This window comes from Kryptolebias marmoratus, linkage group LG16 (genome assembly GCF_001649575.2).
Source record: "Kryptolebias marmoratus isolate JLee-2015 linkage group LG16, ASM164957v2, whole genome shotgun sequence".
Lineage (NCBI taxonomy): Eukaryota > Metazoa > Chordata > Actinopteri > Cyprinodontiformes > Rivulidae > Kryptolebias > Kryptolebias marmoratus.
This window is the reverse complement of record NC_051445.1, coordinates 21,278,491-21,304,559: the sequence shown is the minus strand read 5'-3', so window position 1 is coordinate 21,304,559 and position 26,069 is coordinate 21,278,491. Positions and strand designations below refer to the sequence as shown.

Genomic DNA, 26,069 nt, shown 5'->3' with positions numbered 1-26,069 from the left:
GGGGGGAGAAGAGTTATTTACTGATCCAAAGCTGACGTAAAATGCTAGAAAATCCACCCAGAGAGGGAGGAAATGAAGGTTGCTGGGTGCTTGCACTCACGCACAGATTCTGTACATGTACGGCCACACACACGCACACACACACACAAAAGCACACAGAGTGCAGTTGGCTGCTGGTGTGTCATGTCTGTATAAGCAGGCATTGATTTTTCTGTCCTGGCCTGCCACCTCCACCATTTATTCTCTGCTTTGCACCAGAGCCCAGAGGACTAAAGAAATTCTGTTACAGTCTATACACACAGACACACACTACAAACACACACACACACACACACCCTGCAGGGCCATTGGGGAGAATAGAGTTCACCTGTCCAGTGTCCCCAACCACTTAGCCAGGGCTAAATGAACAGTTAGCAACATTTTACCTCCCGCTTCTCTCTTCGGGCTCTGGTATCAGAGCTTCCCCTCCATCAAAAACGAAAACTCTTGTTTTATCACCAACATCAGCAATCATCTCGCTTTAGATAGTCAGGATCAATTGGGAGAATGTAAGGCGTGATTCATTGTTTGGTGTTTGTAATTTTCTCCTATGATGCCTGAGGCCTCTTTTAGGAATCAGCGTTAAAAAAAAACAAAAAAAAACGGTGAATATGCATGCCATTCTGTCTTTGCTCCGGACATCTGTCTATTCATCACGCCTACGACTCAACAAAAGCTGTTTTTTTTTCTTCCTTCTTCTTCCTCTTCTTTTTAATCAGTGTGTAGGATGTTTGCACCTATATTCATCTGCTGCATTATTCGGCTTCAAGAAACACAGAAGACAATAGAAAAACGCCTGTGCTTGAATCAATTTTTACCCTCGGTGCTATAATTTAGGCGCAGAATGACTAATGTGCGAGTCATAAACAAATGAAGTCGGGTTTTAAAAGGGGGGTGGGGGGGTGGGGGGCATTCATCTTGCAGCGAGGGCCGTGTTATTTTAGGGAGGGCGGCTGTCTTTAAGTCCTGATTGTGTCGCTTAATCCCCGCGGTATCTGTTTCATAGCGAGCAGCATGACACTCACCTGAACAAATAATGACTCCGAGCAGCATGTAGCATGTGTCTGAATCAATAATTCAAACTCATACATCTTTCTTACTGGAAGGGAGGGAGGGGGAGAATTAAAGATTGAGAGGAGAATGTGTCCTGGCTTTCATATCAATCTATATGCTCCTTAAAAATGAGTTTAAATGTGATAAAGATGCGACCGCGCTCCGGATGAGGGGACGTTTTAAGCTGACGTACAAAGAGGAATTGAGCAGCTTTTTAAAATGCAGCTTTTAATCACCTGGATTTGAACTCAAATGCACATCACTCTCATCATTTGACCAACAGATGTACATCTGCATCTGTATTTCCTTCCCTCTCCTCCCTCGCTGCGGTATTTATAGAACAGCTCGTCGCCCGTGCCGCCATAGGAGAGGTAAATAAGATGAGTGAGGAGATGCTATCTTTTATTGTAATCATTATGCACAACACTCCTGCTTTATGAGCTAAACGGGTCATTGTTTATCACGGGCGTAATCGCAAAGTCAGGCAGGCGGGCCTTGACGTGGGCATGCTGGGACGGAGGGGAAAAAAAAAAAAAAACGAAAAACCTCGAGTGAGAACAGGAAGCCAGGAGGAGAGGAGAGAAGATGGAGGAGTCGGGGCTGGCAGAGTCAGTGGGGTTTTTGTAAGGATGAGAGGAAGGTTTGCGTCTGTTTTTATGGGATGAGATGGAGCGCTTTGATCTTGTCCCTGCATGTCAGATCCCGTCACGATCCACCGTCTCGCCCATACATATGCATACTGGCTCTAAACAGGCAGGCACCATGCAAAAACGCTCCGAAGGTGGGAGGCAGAGGGGGGTGCTTCCACATGCGTGTGTGCGAAGGAGGGAGGGAAGATAAAGAGACACGAGTAAGAGAAATGGAGAGTTTTGTTTAGTTGAAATATGTGCAAACTTTTATAATGCTTCTTAGGAATTGAGTTTTAACAAACAACTAAATAAATTTGGAGGAGTCCTCCCTACACTACCAGATCAGAGCAACAAAGCCTGAAGAAGTTCAGAAGGGGATGTGAAGACAATACATTTCAACGACTATTTAATTAAGAATTGTCCTCCTTTAACGGAGTGAAATAATATTATACTCTATTTGTCACCTTGGTTGTGCCAGAATTATTCAGGTAAAGAATCACACAAAACTTGTTTTAGCGGGATGGAGTTTGAAAATATTACACAAGAGTAAATGTGGCGTGTTTACATGTAGGTTGATGTAGTTCTTTTATTTTGTTTGGTGAAATTAAACATTTTAAAAGCAATAAAAAATAAAACATATCTGCAGCTGATAGTGGGCATTTATGACAAAAGTGGACACGAACATAAACAGACTTAATGTTCTTTAATATTGGGTGAAAGAAAACTCTTATCACTGTCAACAAAAAGGATTGAAAATACTAGCATATTTCTCAAAAAGTGTTAAAATTTTTTCCCCTTATTTTAGTTTTTAGGGCTGTTAAATGTCAGTCATATATAAAACACAAAACAGGCAACAAGTGGCTCTAAATAATGGAGAAGCTGTGGATTTAGATCCCATTTACATAAAAATTTTAGGAATCTGTTAATTATTTTTTGTGTAATTATTATGATTTGCATAAACTTATTATAATTGGCTTGAATATTTAGCTCGCAGTCGTAAATCCTCAAACTGTGCTGGACATTACAACCGCAACACGCCGGCAGAGGAACAGTGAATTCAAAGTTTCTGTAAATTAGATGCATTTAGTTTAAAAACTACACAAACACTAATACATCACAGTAATGTGACCGTGTTTATATTGTACGATTTGTCATATTTTAACTCGAACGAGCATAAAATTTAAAAAAATTAAATCAAGGTCTAGCTTTCCTTATAGGACTGCATATTGCCTGCCACCTTTCAGGCCCAAGTTTGAAACTAATATCATCGCTGGAGCCGTTTTGGTCAAACCTCTTGGTTTGCATCATGCATGATCTCATGAGTGCTCAGAGTACAAGTCATAGTTGTTAATCATTCTCTTCAGCTACAACTTTCAGATAAATATCTGTAAAACTGACCGAGTTGTAGCCATTTTCCTGTTTCCGAAAATTAGCTGTGGGGACCATCTTACCTGGGATTAACTCCAAAATTTAATCAGTTGTAAATGTACAATTATTGATTACTTTACAAGAGTTTTAATAAAATCTGTCAGGTGGTTCATTAGATATTTTGCTAACAGACAAACTGGGTTGACCCCAACAGTGTTTGCCAAATGTTTAAGCAAAGAGCTCATGCAATGTATAGCGCTCTGAGTACTTGTTGAGGATAAAGCTCAGCTACTACTACACAAACTTTCAGCTAAATATCTGTGAAACTGACTTAGTTACAGGCATTTTGGTGTTTTCTTAGATCAGTTGGCTATGGTGGCTGATTTTAATTGGGTTCACTCCAAAAGTGAAACAGTTGCAGATGTACATCCAGTGATTAATTTTTCAGAGTTTCATTTATATCCGTCCATTGGTTCATGAGATATTTTGCAAACAGACAGACAGGGTCAACTCTTATAGTAAATGGCAAAGTTTAGGCAAAGATCTTGAGTGGTCAGACAGACCACCACATTAGATTTTAGCTTAGTATCCATAAAACTAACTGAGTAATAAGTATTTTTGTGATGGCTAAGGTCAGTTAGTTTTTGTGAGTCGGGTTGACTCAAAAAGCTATTCATCTGTAGATCCAAAACTTACTTTTTGAGAATTTTGTTAAAATCTGTCCAGTGGTTTATGAGATATTTTGAACGATAAAACACACAGGCAGAGGAAAGGACCCTGCCCCTCTTTCGATGGAAGGCGATTAAAAAGACATTACAATGCATATGAAGTTAAAAACAAACATTTTAAAATGATTTTTTTGGCTTTTTAAAACAGTCAAATATTGATGATCATAAGCCGGGAAAAAAAAAGCCCAGATTTTTTTTTTTTCTCCCACATCTTCTCGTCTTTCTTCCTCCCTGTCTTTTTTCCTTCTGATGGCAGAAGCGGAGCAATGTGATTGACACCGTGTGCAGATTTATTCCAAACTACATGTGATTCTCTTGACTGAACGGCGAGGAAGCTGCACGCCGCCGTATCTATACGGCCACTCATTACCATATCTGTACTGCAGGGCGATCCTGTTTCAGCTCAGGCACATGGAGCTCCCTGTCAGAACATCACAGGCCACATTGTTGCCTTTAATTGTGATAGAGATCCCTCAGGAGGACTCGCCGCACCTCTAACAGGGGCTGGGAAGGGCCTGACTCATTACCACGCACTCACTACCACCCCCAAGTGGTGAGTGATGAGAGCCTGGCACGATGTGTGTTTACTGTAAACTGTAATCATGTAACTAAGCATCAGCGAGTTTAAAAGGCAAGCAGTGACATGATTAAGAGCAAAAGAGACAAAAAAGGGGAATCAGATGTTTGCTCTGACCACACAAATCTCCAGATTAGCAAAGGAGGAATGTCATAATTAGGTCTGACATGCCCCTCCAGATTTCAAACATTTTCATTCTTTTTTTTAAATTACCTATATTAGTTTTTTTTAATATATATTTTTTTTTCTTTTTTTTTTAGACGCCTCGCAACTTCTCTTCTCCACGTCGTGCAGGCCGGCCAACTGCGAGAGGAAATAATTTGCGATGCTCTCGCGCTGCAGCACAAAGACAGAGGAGGGAGAGGCCGACGCTCGCCTCAAGCCAAACTGACACAAACAGACAACTTCAAAGTGAAGACTGTTGTTTATTTGGTGAGGGGAAAGGAGGGGAGGGGGAGAAGAGAGAAAATTTATCTGATATGCAACTGTCAGGAGAGCATTTTCACATGTAAAATAGGGAGGGAGTGAGAGAGATTACCTAGAGGGGGGAACATGACAGCATTCACTAGGGTCAGGATGGATCATCATCTTCAGCCCCCCTGCTCCTCCGCCTCCCTCTCTTTTTTTCCTCCCTCCATCGCTCTAACTTTATCTCCTCGTTTCCCTCCCTCCTTCCTTCCGTTTTTTTTTTTTTCCCCCCTGCTCTCCCTTTTCCTCTCTCTCATCCTGTTTTCAGACTCCATCACTCTGCACTTCGACAACCCGGCAGCTTAAATCCAGACTAAATTAGCTGAATGAAGATTAAATCATTTGGCCCTGAGCTCTCCGAGATATTGGGAGGAAGACTGAGTAAGCCTTAAATGGTGTCTGACTGGGTTTGGACCTATATATGTGTCTGAGGACAGGCTCTTCCTTCAGTGGCAGTCAATTGAAACCTGATTAGAGAGCTAAAAAATGGGCAAAAGATTGCATTTCTGGGACAAGTGTTTCCTGGGTAAAGTCACCGGCTTCGTTAGTTTTCGTTTGCGGGCACCATGTTGACCGACGACAGCCTTGTTCCTGGGGTAAGATATCGAGGAGGGCAACGCCATCGCTCACCGTGCCTGGGAGAAGTGCTTTAGGAAGTGCTGTAGTCGATGCGGTCTGCGGGTACTCGGATCAGTTTTCCTGGATGGTGCTAGTTTAACATTCAAATGACCAGACATCCATCTCTGACCTGCTGCCCACAACAACAACAACAACAACAACAACAACGACAAGAACACAATCCAGGTGGAAAAAAGAAGAGGAAACTCTCAGGAGAGCGTCCAAACGGAGCAGCATGTTAAAAGGAAACAGCCGCTGAGTTACATCTTACTGAAACCAGCGGGAGTAAACTGATAGCCTGCCGCACGGAGCAGCAACTAAAACTTCCAGGAAGAGGCCACATGCGTCTGCAGAGTATCATAGACGAACCCTCCTCTGAGATGAGCGCCGCAGCATATGACTGCAGTATAAACAGCGGCGCTCAACAGAGATGCTGTTGCTGATTTATGTTTACCTTCAATCCCCGGAGAAAGAGGAGGAGGAGGAGGATGAGAACAGGAGGGGGGAAGGAGGGGGAGGAAAGATAATGAAATAAATAATAAAAGACCAAGCCCATCAGATAAGCTCCTGTTTATCCCGCTGCAGGGCAAATACAAATTGTCAATTTAATGAACATGGTGGACGTGATGAAAGCGGGGTGAAGGAGCCTCCTGCCTGACAAACAATCAGGAAATGTTATCTTAATATTGTTGCGCAGTTATTCAGCCCATAACTTAGGAGGGGAGGGGGGCGGCGGCATGGGGTGGGGATGCAAGGGGGAAGACACAAAGGCCAGGTCCCTCTGTGGTGGCCCCGTTATTGCCTGTTTTTATTGGGAGCCATAGCTCAGTGGTCCCAAACACACAAACCTTAGATATGACCCCCAGAAGCACGAGAGCAAACAAATGCACACGCGCCCCTGTGGGATATCCACCACATGCACAAACTCAAATTATACACAAGCCCTTTTTTTAAAAAAAAGCAAATTACCCCCTAAAACACCACAACAAAGTCTCCTTTTTTTAATTTATGACTCATTTTTTCAGCTCCAGATTCAGCTCACATAAAATTTTGAGAGGCTTTACAGATTTCAGATTTTAGGCCAAAACTTCCCAAACTTTTCAGCATTCAACACACAAAATAAAAGTCGCAGAGGCTTGTGCGACTTTGCTATTAAGCCATTTAACAAGGAGACTCCTCAACCAATATATAGCTTTTTTATTTTATTTTATCCATTGCTGAGTTCTATTTCAATCTCCTTATAACAGTTAGGGCTAAATATGAAAATGGCGATCATTTTCTAAAGTTTTGTTTAATGTCTGTAGATCCTCTCGGGACTCTTAGTTTCTCCCAACCTCATCTTTGGGATCCAGTATTTTATACAAATAATCCAAATGTTTTAACTGAGCAGTTACAAATCAAGAGCTGCGGAAATTTGTGAAAAATCTGTTTTATGTGACGTGTTGTGGTCAAAAGTTCTTTTTTTTTTTACAGCACTTTAAACAGTGTCCAGATGTTTCACAACTCCAATTCTTTTTTTGCACGGCTTGAATTTAAAGCGTGGCAATTTGAGCAGCCACCAAAATTAACTATTATCTCCATTTTTATATATTGCCGGCACTAAATTGCGTCGGGAAGAATTACTATCAATATGAATATCTGCAACAATAACTCAGCTGCAGTGCTGAGGACAGGATGCTCTTTATCAGGCTTCTGATAGGCCTTAAATACAGCACAAGGCAGCCATATCAGAGCTTTTTCTCTCTAATATCAGGCCGCATTAGCACCTCGTAAATCAAATTACACTCCTAGAATTTCATTAGGCTCACCTGCCAGCGCTGCTGTGCTGCAGAAATATTTATGTTTTTATGCAGCAATTGTGCGCTCTCAGGTACACAAAAGAGAAGTAATGGGAAAGAGGGGGTGGGGGGGCCGAGAGGTGGTGGTGGGGAAACATGGGTGATAAACCTAATTATCTTTTAAGAATACAGAGAAAATGTGTCATAAATTGTGGCGATCCTGAGGAGAACTGGCGGGCTTCGAAGCCTGCGAGTCGGGGGACGAGCCGGCGCGGCAGTTTACCATCTTTAACCGAGGCTAAACCGCCGCAATCCAATTAGCAGCTTCCCCAAATTCGCTCAAAACAGAAATCAAACAGGGTGATGTATGACGACAATCAGCGGGCCCTCAACGACGGGATAATCCGATAAAGCCAAAGCAAGAGCGCTAATAGTAAAAATACTTGTTCAAACTGAATCCAAAATGTAATGATGGGAGTCTGTCTTTGTTATTTAATTACCTCAAAAGAATTTCACATTTCCATTTGTTTCTGTGCTGTTGTTGTGCTCTGAGTTATCCGCACCAGAAGCACCCGCTGTAGCTGGGCTAAATTTGGGAGGGTGTAGAGGAACAGGCTGTGAGAGATGCTGCTGATATTCCCGTTCTATTTTTCCTTCCCATCAGGAGCTGCCGCGCTCCGAACGGCTGGGTGTATGGATATGGATTTTGATTAGACACAAAGGGAAATGACTGAGCCAGTGACCATAACGACAACCACTTAATAAAAAGGTGCAGTCCATACATCAAAGAGCATCTAGTTGTAAATCATTCAGCCCTGTAATGACCTGCATCCCTGTCCCATTACAGAGACCCTAACAGGCCACTCATATTTACTTGCTGGGCGCCAATATCATTTTAGAATAATGAGCTATATTCTTTATCTAATTAACAAGGCCTGTTCTAGCTTCTTTTCTTTTTTTTTTTTTCTTTCTTTCCCATCAATGAAATTACGGACTTTACATGTTGGCTCAACTCACAAATATTTATCAAAGCTGTTTTAAGGTAAAAGTTGAACTGTTGTATGTTGCGACTGAATGCTGTTAATCCACAGCTGAGATTGTGTGTGTGCGTTTGTGTGCAGGGGGAGGGGGGGCTGTGCTCCAGTGAGCAGAAGTAAACCAGGTCCATTCTCTCTCTTATTACTGGAATTGTAATTCAATGATCACCTTAGATCACACGCGTGCCATAAATCAGATAGGCTTGACAGAGGATGAAAAATTGTATTAATAATGTGAAACTTATTATACAGTCCCAAATGCTCCCTTGATAAATGACATTGTTTGGGCCTGACAATGATTGCATTTAAAACATTATTTCTTTGTGCCGGTGTGTATGGGAGTGGGCGCGCACGCTGCTGGACATAAGCGACCATGGCTTTTGCAGGGTGGGCAAGACAGAGGTGGGGTTCCGAGCCTCATAAAATATTCAAGATGTTTCCCACCGTTCTCTCCTGAGTCAGTGGGCAGGCGATAGTTGTGGCGGTATAAAAGTCTGTGTGTTATGTGTGAGGGTGTGTGCGTGTGTGTGCGGCCATCAGAAGTCAAATGGCTGGTGGCTCACCGCAGCGTAAACACCCAAGCTCACAAACCACAAAAAGGAGCTGCTCACATCTTCAAGTCATAAAGCGGCACTATTATCACAAACCGAGGCAAGTCAGACTTTAGAAAATGTGAGGAACTGCAGAAAGGAGCTTCATATGGGTAATTATTGATGTTTATTATAGTCTCGCTTTTATTGTTCTTCAAAAAAGGTGATTCAGAGGAGTTCATTTTCCTTTATAACTCAATTTATTCAAGAATGCTAATATGAGCAAATTAAGCCTAATCTTGGTTTGAGTAAGAGCCAGCAGAGCCTCTTTAAGAAAGAAAAAGTGGGGAAAAAAAGCCATATACAATGTCTGTACTACTTCCTTTTTCCTTTACCACTTCATTTCAGGACAGGCTGAACTGTGAAGATTTTCACTCCAAGTTATTCATCTACATCATAACTACACTGAATGGAAAACAATTCCAGTTGTGCTGCTGATGCTGTTTTTTCAAATGTCTACAGTATCTTCTTGATAGTACATCGACTGATACAGCAAACCTTCCTGACCTGCAAATACTGCTTTGAATATCATAACCGTACTAACTGAAAGAAAATGTCACAATTATAAAGGGGAACACTATTTAAAAATACACTTTTTCTGCACTTCATTGTATATGTTTCTATGTCAAAAGTAGAAAACCAATAAAAAAAAAAAACAGCCTTGTGAAATTTTTTGGGCCCCAGTTCAGTTCAGTCCAGTCACAAGTGTTTTCTGCACATGCTGCTGCTTTAGGTCCCCTTCACGCTGGATGATGATCCTGCTCTGCTCTCCATGACATACACAACCTATTAGAACGTGTCTGGATTAGGGCGAATTTAGAAAACCTCCTTTAGTGTGAAGGTAGTCATGTCACTGCTACATTCTTAGTGCTTGTCAAATAGGGTTTTCCCTATTGGTGAGGTGAGCGAGGCGACACTAAAAGACCACCCTGGCATGACTCTGTCACACCGTATCGGGATGCAGCCAGAGATATTGCGTCTATACTAGACTGTTTCTCTGGCCTTATCACACTAACGGTCGTAGCCCAAGCATGTGGCCAGCATGGTTAGTCCTGTCTCAACTTCTCCATGACCAAGCAGCCCGTATGCATGGGCTCCACATTATGAATGCACTGCCTTGCTGCCATCATGCTTTCCCTCTGCTCCAATCAGAACCCAGAACACTGCCACTATCACAACTTTGATAAAAAAGATTTGTGCATGCTCAAAACCAACCAGGACTCATCAGGCTTTATCACGTGTAATCCGGAGCCCACTACTCAATACGCACTTGAAGACTTGAAGGTGGCCCTAGTTTTCTAAAAAGCAGAAAGTAAGTGGCACTTGTAATAATTTGTGTAAAATCTGTAGCTACCTGTTACTTATATTGGCTCAGTAGGAGCTGGGATCTAGTAGCTCTTGGCTCAGGGAAACTCTAATTAAGTTCCTGGACAGCTGCGGTCAGATCCCCGTACAGGGACACTGAGACCCAGACTGGTCTTTCCATGTTAGCCTTGACTTTATCCTGGCCAGCCATGTATGTGTCCTCTACTATACTGTGTAAGCCACCGACCCCCCTCTTTCCTCTACTGATCTTATTACCCCCCCCCCACTCTTCTTTCTCTTCTCCTCCTCCTCATCGCCACAAATGACCATGATGGGAGGCCATTCATCTCACTCCTTCGGCCGCCACAATGAAATAAATCAAGAATTTTTCCTCCAAATATAACAATATTTGTATTTGGGGTGGGGCACACGTAATTGATGACTGCGGCCATGCTAATTAAAAACGGCGGAGGTTTCATTAATCTTGGTCATTGAGTACGGAGGAGGGGGGGTTAGTAGAGAAGGCGATCCAGCACTGGCTGGACAAGGGGGACAGGGCTGCTTCCATCGTCCTCATCGCTCAGGTGATTTGGGCCATTGTCGAGTATATTAGCAGTGCAAAGTTAATATGAAATGGCCATTAATAATAAAAAACAAAAGTCTGCAGCATACAGACTCTCGAGTGTCTCAAGTGTCTGACAGTGTACCACGACAAAACCAAACCAGACAATACAGCAAACAATCACATTTGTTTATTGCCCTGTCGTGGCTGGAGAAATAAATTGCTTTTCTGATTCTTCTTTGTTGAAACTCCCTGACAGACACACACACACAAGAATATACTGCTTTTGAGAATTAATTATCAAAACCAACTTTTGAGGCGGTTTGCCTGAAGGAACAGTCATTTTGAGTAGTTTTGAGTCACTACACTGTGAAGATTTGAAAGCAAATTTCATTGACTGCCACGACGAAAAATAACAATTACAATCCAGACATCTGAAAAGATTTAACATGTGAGGTGTAACAAAAAAACATGTAAACCTGGAGTTGATAAAACAGTCATTCCTTCACCTTTTTGCCATTACAGCTTAGGCAGTTTACTAACTAGAACGTCCAAAGAGCACATATGAGTATCATCATGAGTCCCTGATGGCTCCATCATGTTAATGCACAACTTTAGTTTCTCTATGACAACTCCGCTGCAGAATAATGGCGAGCCTGCATCTGGTACAGGCAGTGTATGGGGCGGTGTGTGAAGCACAGAGCGAAACAGAGACACAAAGAAAAAGAGAAAGGATTAAACAGAGAGTGTGAGTGGAAGAGATGGGTGGATAGGGTGGGGTGGAAAGCGGGAGCATATGGTGCCACACTGCCATAAACAAGCTTTATGAAAAGACCGGGGACGTTTATTTAATCATGGAATACCTGAGGAATCGCAATGAGACACACACTTTGTCCCATTATTGTTAGCCCATAAATTTAACTGCTTTACCAGAACAACGAAGAACCCGATACAACCGGTGCAGACGACGCGGGGAAGCAGGTGAATTTATGTATGAGTGTGTTTGTGAAGTGGACTGTCGCAGCAACTGTAAAGTGTGTGTGTGGTGTTCCAGATGAATAGCTATAACTACTATAGCCTGGCATCAGTGTATCTGCAAACATGGCGAATAATAGACTGAGAAGTATGTGGTGGAGAACACACAGATACAGGTGTGTGGTTTATTACTCTTCTTCTAGATGTCTTATTACTTGTAGAAACATTTGAATCTTGAATACTTTACCTTTAATTGTTTTTTCTTCCTAGAGTGTTGAACCTCAAAGATCAGATCAACAAAATCCTAACAAAAGAAGGGTTAAAGGTCCCCTGAGAAAATATGCATTATTATTTTTGCAATAAACTGAAAAAGAATCCGAACCAACCTCTGCACCACAGGGGATTTACTTAAAAATGGACACTTGAAGACCTATGCACAAACACCCTCCTGTTTACCACACAAAAGAGGCTCACACATACAACTATGCAATAAGCAAGCGCTCAAACAAGCCAGACTGCACTTGAAAAGCCACAGTATGGTATAAAAAGCACACAAGTACAATTAGGCTGCATGTGCAATTTTGTGTCTGCAAGCATACGTCCATAGACACACACACACACAAACACACACTGAGCTGGGTCAGAGGGACAGCGGTAGCTCAGAGCCAGCTGTGACCTGCCGGTCCAGGTGCTCAGGAAAACCGCTGTTAACGGCCACGATTGATGATCTAATCAAACTGTCACCACGGCGACCCGCTGCAAGGGGAGGAGTGGTTGTGCTGGTGTTTGTGAATATGGTGTGTGTGTGTGTGTAGGGGGGAGTGAAAGGGAGTAGGGGTGTGAGCAGGTGGGGTAGGGGTGTATTCAGGAGACCTTGTGCATGCTTACCGTTCGCCCAAATTGAGAGTGACAGTCTCAATAGTGAAAGGGCTTCTTTTTTTTTCTCCCCTCTCCAAGTAATGGAGGAAGCAACTCCAGCGGCCTTCCGGAGGATGTCACATAATCAAGGGAGATGCCCCACCCAAACATGCCACCTCACCTCCTTTTCTACCAAACACTACGACTTACCCACCCCTGCCTTTTTTTTAAAAAGCTGAAGCAGAATTTTGGAGACCTTGGGGCCACAAACGTCAGGTTATGATGTGGAACAGTACAGGACCAACACCTCCCACAAAGCTTACTGTGATAAATACTTTGTTGAACATTTCACTGGTAGATGTGACGGACAGCTTTTTTACACATACTATGTTTAAAATGACTGGGTTATCATAGCACAACTACTGGTGGTTTTGCATTAAACTATTTTAACATGTTTCAAATCGATTGCGAACTTTGAGACTCGTCCTACTTTGGCTGAGGTCCTTACACTCTGCTCGAGACTGGATTGTTTATGGCCCTCATACCTTACTTTGAAAAACAATGTTTCCAAACTACATGGAGGAAACTCATACAATGTGTATCTGACACACAGGATGTGAAGCTGTATGAATAATCTATTGCACTAATAGATGTCAATTTAAAGGTTCAAGGTTCTGTTAAAAATACAACTAATGGACCCCAACAAATTAGTAAAAATTGTTCACTAAATGGAGAAAGGTTTGAACAAGGCTGGACTTAGCAATTCATGAAGGATACAAAATACCCGGGACTCCAATAAATACCTGATTAACACTCACATTATAGATTTTATTTGTACTGTTAAATAAGTGTTACATGTCCAAAATAACTTACAGTGCAAATAGACAAAAGTAAGAATGTCATTTTGAATAGGAGTAATGGTTGGATTGATGTTTAAAAAAGGAATCAAAGTTAGGAGTACAATTTGAACTTATGTTACAGTAACCTGTCAAAAGGGAAGTGGAATTAAAAGTTGGTAAATTTATCAGTGAACTGGAAAAAAGTCAAATGTGGCAAGCTTTTGCAAAACACAACTTTATACAAATTTGTCAAAGTAAAGGAAATATGTATACTGGGTGCATAAACTAGGAACTACACCCCCAACCACGACTGAGAGTTACAACCACAAAAATCAAACCATTATCAAGTATCAGTCCTTTATTTTACCACAAACTAGAATTATTCACAGCTAATAATTAAATGATCCAAGGTTTTACTTCAATGATAACCAATGACTAGAAACTTTCTTTGAGAAGAATGCAGTTTTGACAGGTAAAACTTACTTGTAACAATAAACTACAAGTAAGTTTTACAAATAATACAAGTTGAAAAACAATGAGGGGGCCCTATCTCTGAGTTTCACCTTGGGTCCCACAAAGACTAAATCTGCCTCTGGCCAAAATATGCAAACTTTATGACAACTAAACAAGTTGGTGTTTTGTGTCTTTGCAACAAATGTAATATTTTACAAACATATGTGATTAGAGAAGAGTATTAGAGAGATTAATCAAACATATAAATGGAATCAGAACATATGTTGTAATTTATTGTATGAAAATGTCAATGAAGACATTTTAATCCAATTGTGTCTAATGAATGGGTATATTATTGTCGATTTATGTTGACTGTTTAACAACATTCAACACGTATAATCTATTACCATCATTTGTGCCATAAGATTATACAGTTCCACAGTTCTACAGTGCACCAGCATGGGAGAATATGATGATGTTCCTCTAGTTCACATAAAACTAAAATGAATTAAGCTGCTCCATATTTAGCTATAAAGAGAAAAGTTCAGGAAGTTGTCTAAGTTAATAGTGGCCTTGTTGATTGCTGCCTGTTCTGTGTGTGTGTTAATCACCTTCCCCAGGATATATCCAGGACTGCCGCTTGCCCGTCCAGCTCACATTAATTTAATCGCTGCTCATCTAATTCATTGATTAATTGGTTCATTAGTGATGCCTGGCAACATCTATTTCTGCTATGACAGTCTGATGTTTCAATAGGGAAGAAAAACAGGCGGGCAACAGCCCAGTTTTTCCACTGTCCCACTGCGCATAATGTCCAACTTCTGTCAACACTTAGCTGCACAATTGTGTCACAGTAAAACTGCCTGGTTTTGTGCCATAGGATGTGAAATGAATACGAAGGTGAACTGTAGACATTCTCCGTTGTTGTCTGGTTGAGTAATGTCACTTTGGCTACAGCAGTGGGTGAGATCATTCTTAGGGAGGAAAAAAAACCTTCAAAAGCTGGTGGGACTGTTGGAACTGCACTACCCAGATGAGGTAGACGCTGCTGTGAGAAGATGAACTACTGTTGCAAATTTATTCAACAAGTCAAGGTCACATTGCAATGACGTGAGAAGTGGCTTCCAACTCTGGGACGAGCTGTCGACTGCTGACCAACATTATTGTTAGTAATAGGAGCCGATACGACCCCGGTGCACCCGGCAATGAGGGGCTGGATCTTAGAGCGACCAACAATAACACATGGCCGATGTGATATCACTGGCCAAATGAGATGACCGGAATATGACCTCTGACTTTAACTCCAAGACACCATATCAGATTTATAATTGGCATTTTGTCACAGGTGCCGTTGCCAAGCACCAGTACTGCATTTTAACTAATGATGGGTGAAACCACAGGAGTGAAGATTTTAGTTTTTAAGCTTCCAGAGAGGCAACAATCCTCCCTCACACACACACACACACCCCGCCCACAAACACACACTCACAATTCGGCACCATATGCTGTGACAAGTGCATAAAAATCGTTCCCAAGAGTTAGCACAAGCCAACCCATAAAAACTTAATGCACCTAATTTTCCAGTAATCAAACTTTTATAGACTGCAATGGCTTTTAAACTAACAAATTTTAATTATCGCTTAATTTTAACAGCAATATTAACGCAATCCCTCATTTTGCAAGTGTTCACTCCCCATGAAATATTGAGCGGGGTAAACAGGAAGGCGCTGTCCACTGGCTCTTGTTCAAACAGGCAGCCAGCGAACCCAAAGGTGAGCTAGAGGTCTGAGGGCTTGCCAGTACCAAGCTGGGACAACATGGGCAGCAGGGACCTCTGCGAAATGGAGCCCAGTGAGTCCAGGAGGCAAACCAAATCAGCTTCTTGATATTGATTTATGTTGGTCGTTTTGTTCTGTGATTCTGCCTCCCCCTGTGTTTTATATAAACTGCTTTGTGTAACTCAAAAAATGTTTATGTATTGTGGAGCACGGAAGGAAATTTTGATTTGAGTTGCCTTTTTTATGCTTCTTTACTACTACAATCAAATCCTAGCGTACGGTATAACCACACAGGGTGTTATTGAGTGCTGCCCTTGGGTGGCTGAAAACTAGGCCTTACCACCCAACACCATGCCAAAGAGACAAAGTGCTGACACAGGCAGATAAGAGAAGGAAGAAAGAGAAAGATTAAAGAGCAGATTCATTATCAATAATTAAGGGAAAGGATTTATTATAATGAATTAGCAGTTGTCGTTATCTACTTTTTATCTCCTCATCATGCTGCTGAACACTCTTTTTCTCCCTTCACACACACACACACACACGCAGGCGGGCATGCCCTGTTTGCCCACGCTGGCTGGTGGATTTTGTGGGACATGACCCCCGCCTGTTCCGTGTGGTCCATATTGCCACCATGCTGGCTCCAGGCATGGCTCTTCCGCCCCCGCTCCCCCCGTCCAGCATGAATGGTCCCCGGCCCTCTGTGCCGGGGCAATATGGCTGCTCTGCACTGCATGCTGGGTCGCGGCCGCAAGCCCAGAATGCGGCGCAGCAAAGCCAGATGCCCGCTCAGTTAAATTTGCTCCCTGGCACAGCAACACAACCAACTGCAGCACAGAACGCTACATATTTTAATTCTGTTCTGTGAACATAGATGTAGTGCATTTTTAGGTCGAATCCTTTTTTTCAAGTGCCACTCCTACCCCTGACCCTTAATTTGAAGTCACACAGAGTAATGGGTCAAATATCTAACAATGTCACTGGACACTGCTACGAAAAGTCATTGATGGCTTTGTTTTGTATAAAAAAATGTAAATTTGCCCACATATGGTGTGTAAAACAAATTATTAAGTCTGGCATATAACATAACTAGTTATACCTGTTAAATAAAAACAATAAAAATACAAAACATAATGCACCAGAATACACTGAACTAGATGTCACAATGTTGAGACAAACAAAAAAAAATTAACGGAGAAATATAACGCTATTGTTGCTCAAATTAGACTTAAGGAAATTTGACAATAATACTGAAATTTGAAAATATTGGTACCCATCAAAAAAGACAATACAACAATTGTAAAAATGAAACATTATTACTCAAAAAATATATTCATATTTATGTTATTTTTTAATGCTTGTTCAATGATACCAAATGTAATAATTCAGAATACATCAAACTAAATATAATGGTTTTGTGCAAATGAAAAAAATTTACCTGACAAAATACTTAAATTTGTGAGTTTTTTTTTTTTAAATATAGCTAATACCTCTTTTTAAAAATGTTTCCCAATAAAACTGTCAGACTTCAGGGCTACTCTTTTGCTTAACATCACGAAAAAGATCAGGACACTCTCAGCCTCCAGCAAATGTCAAAAAGGATAAATTTAAATTCGTCTTTAGGTTTACTTTAGAAAATAGGATTGATTTACATTGTGTACTCTGATATTCTATGTTAGGTATTCTTTCAATGCTGTCAAACTAGTAATTCAAGATAAATCATTGATCTAAACAGACTAATTTAAAGACACATATGTAAGATAGAAAACATTTGTCCACTGTTCTCAGTTTGAATGTAAAAGCAGTCCTTCATGCACTTCTCACTGCAGCCATGTAACAGTCTTCTTGTGTTTTGTGAGTCACCACACCTGCGCTGCGTGCATCATGCTGGTTATTTCTGGATCTGTTTTCATGCCTTTTCGCCTAGTTTTCTGTTTTCTTCCATGGGATTTTAGCACCAACTTACGTGGCTCAGACATACTGTAATGTTGAGCAACTTAAAAAAAAAAAAAAAAAAATAGCAACTCTCCAACGCACTAAAAACCCTCCAGTCTCCAGCTGCAGCTATCAGGCTCTGTCCTCTCCCGCCTACTTCAAACAAATATATCTTTCTTCTGGCTTGTCAGCGCTCTACTTTTAAGAGTGATGAGTGTATTAGTTCAAGAAGTTTATTATTACAAGCGTGAAAATGGCTGGCGTTTTAACAATTACCTATGAAAACAGGTACGTGAGACAGGTCAGTTGTCCTTTGGCGCCCTGTTTTTACGGAACTAATTACAAGCAATTGAGTCAAGGTTGTTGCTGTCAGTCAGGCTCTCAACCCGTGGCCTTTACACCAGACTATTTGTTTAGGTGCCTACAGAGCCCACATTTAAAAAAAAGGGACTTACACCAAGTTTGTAACTGTGTAACAACAAAGATAAGCCGTGATTAAGAAACCAGTATAAAATAGAAAAAAAGTAAGACTTAAATTGGCCAAACAGTTTAATAAAGGATTATGTGTGATATATTAGCACAGGTTTTAGCACAGAGTCTATTATTTCATCTCAGTGGGTAAGTAAATTTTTTGTTTTATGTAGCGCCCTTCAAGATCAAAACTCACCAGCTGCTTCACACCAAAATAACATGACAAACACAAAAGATAAGTAAAGATAAAATGCAAATAAAAGCAATAAAATGAGCCAACAAACAATCAGATAAAAAAGATAAAGTAGAAATACACCCAAATGTCAGTCTAAAAAGATGAATCTTCAGCTGTTTCTTAAATAAATTCATTGAGCTCGCAGAACGTAGATGAGAGAGTAAAATGTTCCAGAGCATTGGGCCACGACTGCAAAGGCTTTATCCATCTTTAGTCTTTAGGCTTGATTTAAGCACAGATACCAGTCATTGTTCAGTTCACCTTAATGTTGTTGTGACGACCTCAAATTACACTGTGTGTATAGTATTACCACTTCTTAAAGATGTACAGTACATAATTTAAAGCATTCTAATAGTTTCTAATATAATTTTAACCTTACTTTCTTAGATTGAAGATGCAACAGACAAGTATAATCACATCACAGAACAAAGTAGTAGTAGTAGGTTTTTTTTTAAAATTTATTTATTTTTTTTAATCAACTAGCCTTGTTGCCAACTGGCCAACCAGTATCGCTGCTTTCCAGCTGAAGGCTTAAACCAAAGGTGTGCTGATACCAAACACAGAGGGAAGCAGGTGTTGTTATATTTATGCCACTTTATGCCACAGATCCAGTCAGCTCAGCTTCTGGTCATTCTTTCATTGTGTGCTCTGTCGTTTCCACTGCAACACTAACAAACTGTCCGAAGCTAACTCTATTTTGGGTTCTAGCATACGCTGTGTCCTCCTCATCTGCCTCTGAAAACTTGTGCACTATTGGTTGTACATGTAAAAAAAAAAACAGAGGCATGTTTTGATAAATTTTCTTGACATAATTTAGAACAGTGATGTGTCTTAACGGCTCTGAGCCGGCTCTCAAAGACTTGGTTTTGAGCCACCTCCTAAAAGAACCATTTGGGAGCTGAAAGAATGAACTCCTGAGCTGGCTTCTTAAAGGTGAGCTGGGCCAAATGAGCCGAATCCCAGAAAAGAAGCAAAAGTCCCATCACTATTATAAGAGTTCGGACATTAAAGATACTTTTAGGTCATTTTATCAATAAAACAGGTTGGACATTGGTAATGGAGTGAGCAAGTTGTGCCATCATTATGACAAAGTTGTACTTGTTTCAAAATGACCTATACTTCCTGTAGTCTCCCTATTAAGCAATAGGAAAAGAAAAATACTGCTATGCTGTAGGAATGGCAGGAGAAGAAGCATTTACAGAAAGTACACTCTTCAAAAACAAACATAACTACATAATTTAGATATATTCGTGCACAGGTGAAGTTAAATTGGCAGCTGACTTTTTAAAGATGGTATTCAAAGTAATATAATTTCTATTTTTAGACACACTAGTATACCTTATAACACAATACTGCCTAACCCTCACAAACGTTAAAGTTAAATCACATAAAATGGCAGATTCACACTGAAAGAACCTAAAAGAAGGGTAGCTCATTATTCAGAACCAACTTCAAATGTGATATTTTTCTGTGTTTCTCCTTAGGGGGTGTTATTCTTTGCTGTACTATTTAACACCACCCATTTCAAGCTGATTACTCTTTCCTCTCTGTGTTCAATCCTCCTTTTATAATCAAGACTGCTCCATTGTTCTCCGGTGAACGAGGAGGAACCAGCGTTTTTGATGTGCAACACTCAATCAAAATTAATATCATCAAACTAGTGTGGAGGTCTTTGCAGACTCTGAAAACTTTGAATGTTTTCTTTTTTTTCCCTCTGGCTCAGACCTCACAGGTAGTTACAGAAAACAGCTGATGAAACTACACAAAATTATGGGAATAATTCGAACAACTTCTAATTGAGATGTGGAGGTGTAGTGCCAAATATTACAATAAAACCATTTTGCACACACAAATGAGGCCGGTTCTTGTAAAGTTGCGAGGACACTTGCACCTACGTGACAGCACACACACATAAAAGCGCATAAAAGGACAAAAAAGCCCTCATCTGTGCTCAGTGCCTGCAGTGAGGAGCGGTGGTGTGACTGAAACAAAGACCTAGTTGTGTCACTTTGTAACAGTTTAGCTCCGTCTCTCTCTTCCTCTCTTTCACCCAGAACCTGTCAGATAGTCCGAGTTTGTCGTCTCACCCTTCCTCCCCTTCAATTCATCTTTCCTTTCTTACCTCCTCTGGGGTTAGAACAGGAGGGACTAATGTTAGCATTTTATTTAAAGTCATGGATTCAGCCAGCAGCAGCCACCAATGGCCACGATTCATTAGTGAAGAGTGATTGTCTTGAGACAATGTGTCCTAATTTTCTTACAGGTATAGGAGAAAAAGGCTATATGAAAAGTACAAATTGTCACATAAAGACATTAAATGGTTTTAAAGTGGCTGTTTTGAGAGTATTTTCTGGGAAGTTTTTTTAGGATCTATCCAAAAACATAAACATGTCGAGAAGGTTTGAAACCAAAGTGAAGTTTTAGATATAATGAAGGTTATAACTGTTCAATAAGTGACAAACACAACTAATAAGAAAATGTAAATGTGCGTGTAAAGGAATGACTTTCTCCTTTTTAATGATGGTGATAGAATTCACTGAATTTCACTGTGGTGAGAACATGGCATAAAAATGATGCTGAATATCTTTGCACAGTCCTTCGATGTGTTTTAATATTGGCTAATTACGGTCTGCTGCTGAAAGGCGAAGGCACACAATAATGTTTTTGCCCCTGTGTGTGTGTGTGCCTGTTTTACAAATATATCATTAATCACTAGACAAATTTTAATGAAACTTGCAGAAAGCAATCCTTGGATGTACATCTACAACTGATTAACATTTGAAGTCAGCTCGATCCAAGGTGGCTGCTAAAGCCAACTGACCTTAGAAAACAGAAAAATGGCTAAAATTCAGTGAATTTTAGAGATACTGGAGTTAAAGTTTGGTGTGGTAGTAGCTGAGAGTCACGCACAACAGATACACCAAATGCTACTCACTGAGTGACATCTTTGTCTAAAACTTTAACATTAGCATTTGGTAACCAAGTCAGCTCAGTTACCAAAATATCTCATGAACCACAGGATGGATTTTAATGAAACTTTCAGAAAGTAATCACTGGGTGTATATCTACGACTGACTGACTTCTGGTAGCCAGTTCAATTCCATATGACCACTACAGCTAATTGACATTAGCCAAGACAAAGATTGCTACAACTCAGTCAGGCTAATAGATATTGAGCTAATATATGATGTGGTTGTAGCTGAGAGTCATCCCCAACTCATACGCTGAGTGTGACATCTCACAATATCCCATTAAACTTTACATAATGTTATTTTCAAGTATGACCAAAATGATTACAGCTCTGTTATTTCTCAGTTTAAGATGATCTTCAGCTAAAACTCTGGCATTCCTTTAAGAAATGTTAAGCCTTTCATTTTGCTAAGTTCTTTTTAACAAAATGATAGAATGAACCGTAATTTGTTCCTCAAAAGGAAAAATGTCATTGTTGCAACAGTAAAGAGACCAAAACACAAAAAATTCTGAAATATAAAAATACTACATGAAATTTTTCACAATAGAGACTATATTTGAGATATATTTGTATTATTGAACTATATAAAAGCTGGTAAAAATGGTTTATTAAGGTGAAAGCAAGAATCTCACTACAAAAACCAAGCAGCCTCACATGGTAGAGCCAAAGCAACAATATCATAGGTGAGATGGAAAAAAAAGAAAAAAAGGAAATATGCATGTTGTAAGCATCCTCCAATGTTTCACTTAGACATTTCAATCACTTTATTGCATTTCTTTAGTTAAAACGAACACAGAATAAAAACAATAAAAAGGAAAATTAGCCAAAATTACTGACAGAACTAATTATTTATATGTTTATTTTAAAAAGTATTGCCAATAAAACAGAACAAGTCAAATCAAAAAAGTGGAAATAATCTACTTTTAGGAGGTTTTTTTTTTTAATAAACTCTTTATTAGTTCTTTTTTACAAACTTTGTCACATTTTTTGTCATAATTATTACCAGCCATTTCAATTACTTGAATTTACTTGAAATAACAATTTTCAGTTCAATTTTAATTTAATTTATTCCTAAACACCAATTCATATAAATAAAGAGTGTTAATAACTGAACTACCAAAGTCATATAAAGTTATTATTACTACCAATTGTCAGCTGTGTCAACCTGTCAGAATCCATATCGGTGGTCTTCCTCACAGATAGCCACCCAAAATAACTCCAGGTCCCAGACAGATTTGGCTAAGTGGAGCCGGGTGTAACCAACAGCTAGCCAGGCCTCCTCTTCCTCCTCCTCCTCCTCCTCTCTTCCTTTGACTAACAGATCTCCCAAGTGTTCTAAAAATACCTAGTGAACAGGGCTGTAGAGATGGTGATGAAACTGCCTCTCTGACACTGTCCCACTGCAATCCATCTCTTCACCGCCTGCCAGCCAGCATATGTTTGCAATTGGCTCCCCCCAACAACCCCCATTGCCTCTCAACTCTCCACCCCTCCCCAAACTGGTCCCCAGTTGCCTGTTCAGATATTCCCCCCTTCTCCTCCAAAACACAGCAACACACACACACACACACACACACACACATATAAATGCACACACAATTCCCCATCTGCTGCCTTTCCCTGTCTCTCTTTCTCCCTAAGCAACCGTCCCAGTCTCCAAGTCTGGGCTTTCAAAACCAGTGCAGTTATCAATCACTGAGCCAGCTCTGTCAAGTCAGCCCAAACCACTTGTACACACACACATACACACCCAGGTACAACCTACACACACATGCTTCCTCTTTTTCCTCCATTTCCTTCTTTTCTTCCTTTCATCTCGCCTCTCTGCCTGTCTCTTTGTCAACCTATCTCTCTATCTGCCTTCCCTTCCCTTCTCACTCTTCCATCCTGCGTCCTCTGCCTCCTCTCTTACACTTGCCCAAATTTGTTCCACTTAATAAGCCCTCCCCAATGACCTTGTGCTAATTAAGCTGCACTGTGTTGGAAATATGATGGTTAATTAATGATGAGATAAATTCTGTCTGCAGGACTGTCAGAAAAATGATGACACCGTGTTTTACAGGTTTAAATAGAACAAACCTTGTGGCTGTCCTCCCTCTAAGTGTGCATGACTGTGTATGTGTGTGTGTGTATGTGAGTGTGTGTGCATGTATGTGTGTATGTGCATCTTCTCGAATGTCTGTGTCTGCACATATTTAAGTGCAAGTGAGGAAGTAAAACAACCATGAACAAAAGAAGGAGGTCAAAGAACGATTTTTGATGATGGTTTGCAGGAACAGAGGGACAGTTATCTTTTGACATATGTAACATGTATGTAACGTAACATTTTCATATGGCATAATGCTTTATGGGTTTGCAGCTACATTTGTATGTCTTTTTTTAAGAAAAAAAAAATTGACTTAAACAGTAAATGGTAACAAAAAGACCACACAGCTTGTTTAGCACAGAGTAGGTTTGGTTTTACACATTTTTTTTCCAACAGCAACGAGAGTAAGAATAAAACCAGAGATACAAATTAGATGCAGTAAAAAACTAACTTGTTCAGAAAAAAAATAATGCCCTAGAAATGATCAAAAATGAGAAAATGTTTTAAAAACTAAAAAAGTGCAGAGGCAACTGTAAACTAAAACATCTCTTGAACAACTTTCTTTCAAAAAAAAAAAAATAACTAAAAACAAAAAAGTGGATCAGATGGAGAGTCAAATTATAATATTTGCTGATTCATCATTATTGCATGTTAGAGTATAACATCAATGCCTTTTTAATAATTGTTAAAGTAAAAATAATTGGATTAATCACAGTCATTAAAGTCTGATATGGCAATCTTAGAGGATTTACTTTTGTTCTTATAATTTCAAATTTACATTACATCTATTCATAATTTATTTTAATCAGATTAGAACTATCTCGTAGTAAAAGGTGAATAAATAACAGTGGTATCAAGGCCAAGAAGAATTTGCAGTTCACCCAGCATAATAAGCAAAGGATCAAGGGCTTGTGTAGACTTTATGGGTTTTTGTTTTTGGTTGGCAAAGGTAGTTTGATGATTTTATGAGCATAAATAAAAGTTTAATTGTGAAGTTTACGACTCAGAAAGTGCTGTCGAGAAGAATTGCAGGAGAAAAGCCATTTAGACATCTGTTAAAGTCCCATTGAGTTAAGTGTTTTTTATACGTATTGTTCACGCAGGCATCTGGTCCACAGAGGACAAAAAGTTATGAATTCTTTTAATGTTTTTGTAGGATTCTATAATTTCTTGCAAAAGAAACAAAGAAACGATCTCAGGGGTTTGCGCAAATTCTCAGACATCAGACAGAAGAGCCTCTGTGGGTGGTGGGAGGGATGGGGGTTGGTGTTGGTGGCCATGGAGTCACTTGAACACAGTCCTTACCAAAAGGGATTCAAGAGGAGAAACATTTATATAAATTCCAGCATTACTAGGATTTGCATTTACAAGTGACATACCAGCACAGTTAAAGTATCCATCTGTCTGTTATAAAGGCCGTCCAGTTTAGTTTAAAGAATCACGTAATGCGTGTCTTTTTTGCACAGCAACTTTCTTTGTTGTTCTGCCATCAAGTGACCCCTGTGAAAAGCGCAAACTTTTCCCACTAAAATCAACTAAATGCTTTTCTAATGCTCAAGCTTGGCCTGTATGACTCATCAAGGAGACAAACCAAACCACTGTTTTCTGAAGAACGCAGAAGCACACTTTTATTTATTTTCATCTATTCTTAGCAACTCAATCGCTCTTCTTGTTTTACTCACACACATACTTCACTCACCTGAAAACGGCAATGTAGGTGAATCAATCTTGCGCTATTGTATGACTCAAGGACCTCGTACATTTTTTCGTTCCTTCCTTTTATAATGTTTTAATTTGTAAATTAAGAAGTTGCAGTGGTTTGAATAGGTGAAGTCTAGGAAATCCTCCATTCGTAGAGACTCCAGGGTGTCCAGTTTAATTTTATTAGACATCTTTGATAGGAAATTGTACAAAGAAACATTTAAAAAAGTTTCTCTCTTGTATCTTGTAACTTTGTGATGGTTTTTGCCTGAGAATAATAGCAACATGACCAAGTGGGTGTACTCACGCTACTGCCATCCAGTGATGACATCTCTGCGCAGGAATTATAGACTTAAAGCCTTCCTTCAGACACAACAGTATTTCAATTATGGCAAATAGTCTGGCATTAATTAATAAACTAGCTTCCTCTGCTCTTGCTGTTTGTTTGTTTTCAGAGCTACTTATTAGATTTTTAAACATCTGAAAATTTTTATCTCCAGTTATAATGTTAAACCCAGCAAACCCATGAGGCTTCTCTTTAGTCAAAAGCAAGAAGGGATATCTACACAAATGGTTTATCCTTTTAAAACGAAACACGGCTATTCTCTTCTGTTGTATTAGACTGTGATTACAGTAGGAACAAGCCTCAGATGTGCATGTATGGAACTTTGCCAGCAATCAATAGATCAATAAAGGTTAAGGAAACAAAAATGTGAAGAAAACCAACTTGAAGCAGTTGAGGATATCAGGGATTTGTTTCCATCTAATCCAGATGAACAGCTGACAGCAGGAATTTACTTGACAATGTCTGAAAGATGGAGAGGCATCTGGTTGGGCTGCTTACTTCGATCTGAGGCCACTTGTCATATCTAATATCGCATGTTGTCAAAAGTATCAATTTGGTTGCAGAGGAATGAAAAAGCGAGTCTGTTTCTATTTTAGCAGCTCGCTTGACAGATTGAGAGGTGTTTAACGTCTCATTTTGGCTTGTCAGTGTTGAGGGGAGGACGGGGGG

At 40.1% G+C, this 26,069-nt stretch overlaps 1 protein-coding gene across 1 annotated transcript in view; it reads right to left on the bottom strand.

Moving 5' to 3' along the window:
- Nucleotides 1-26,069, bottom strand: part of znf407 (zinc finger protein 407) — a 173,622-nt gene that overhangs the window by 72,246 nt on the left and 75,307 nt on the right. The gene's annotated exons all lie outside the window — the stretch shown is intronic.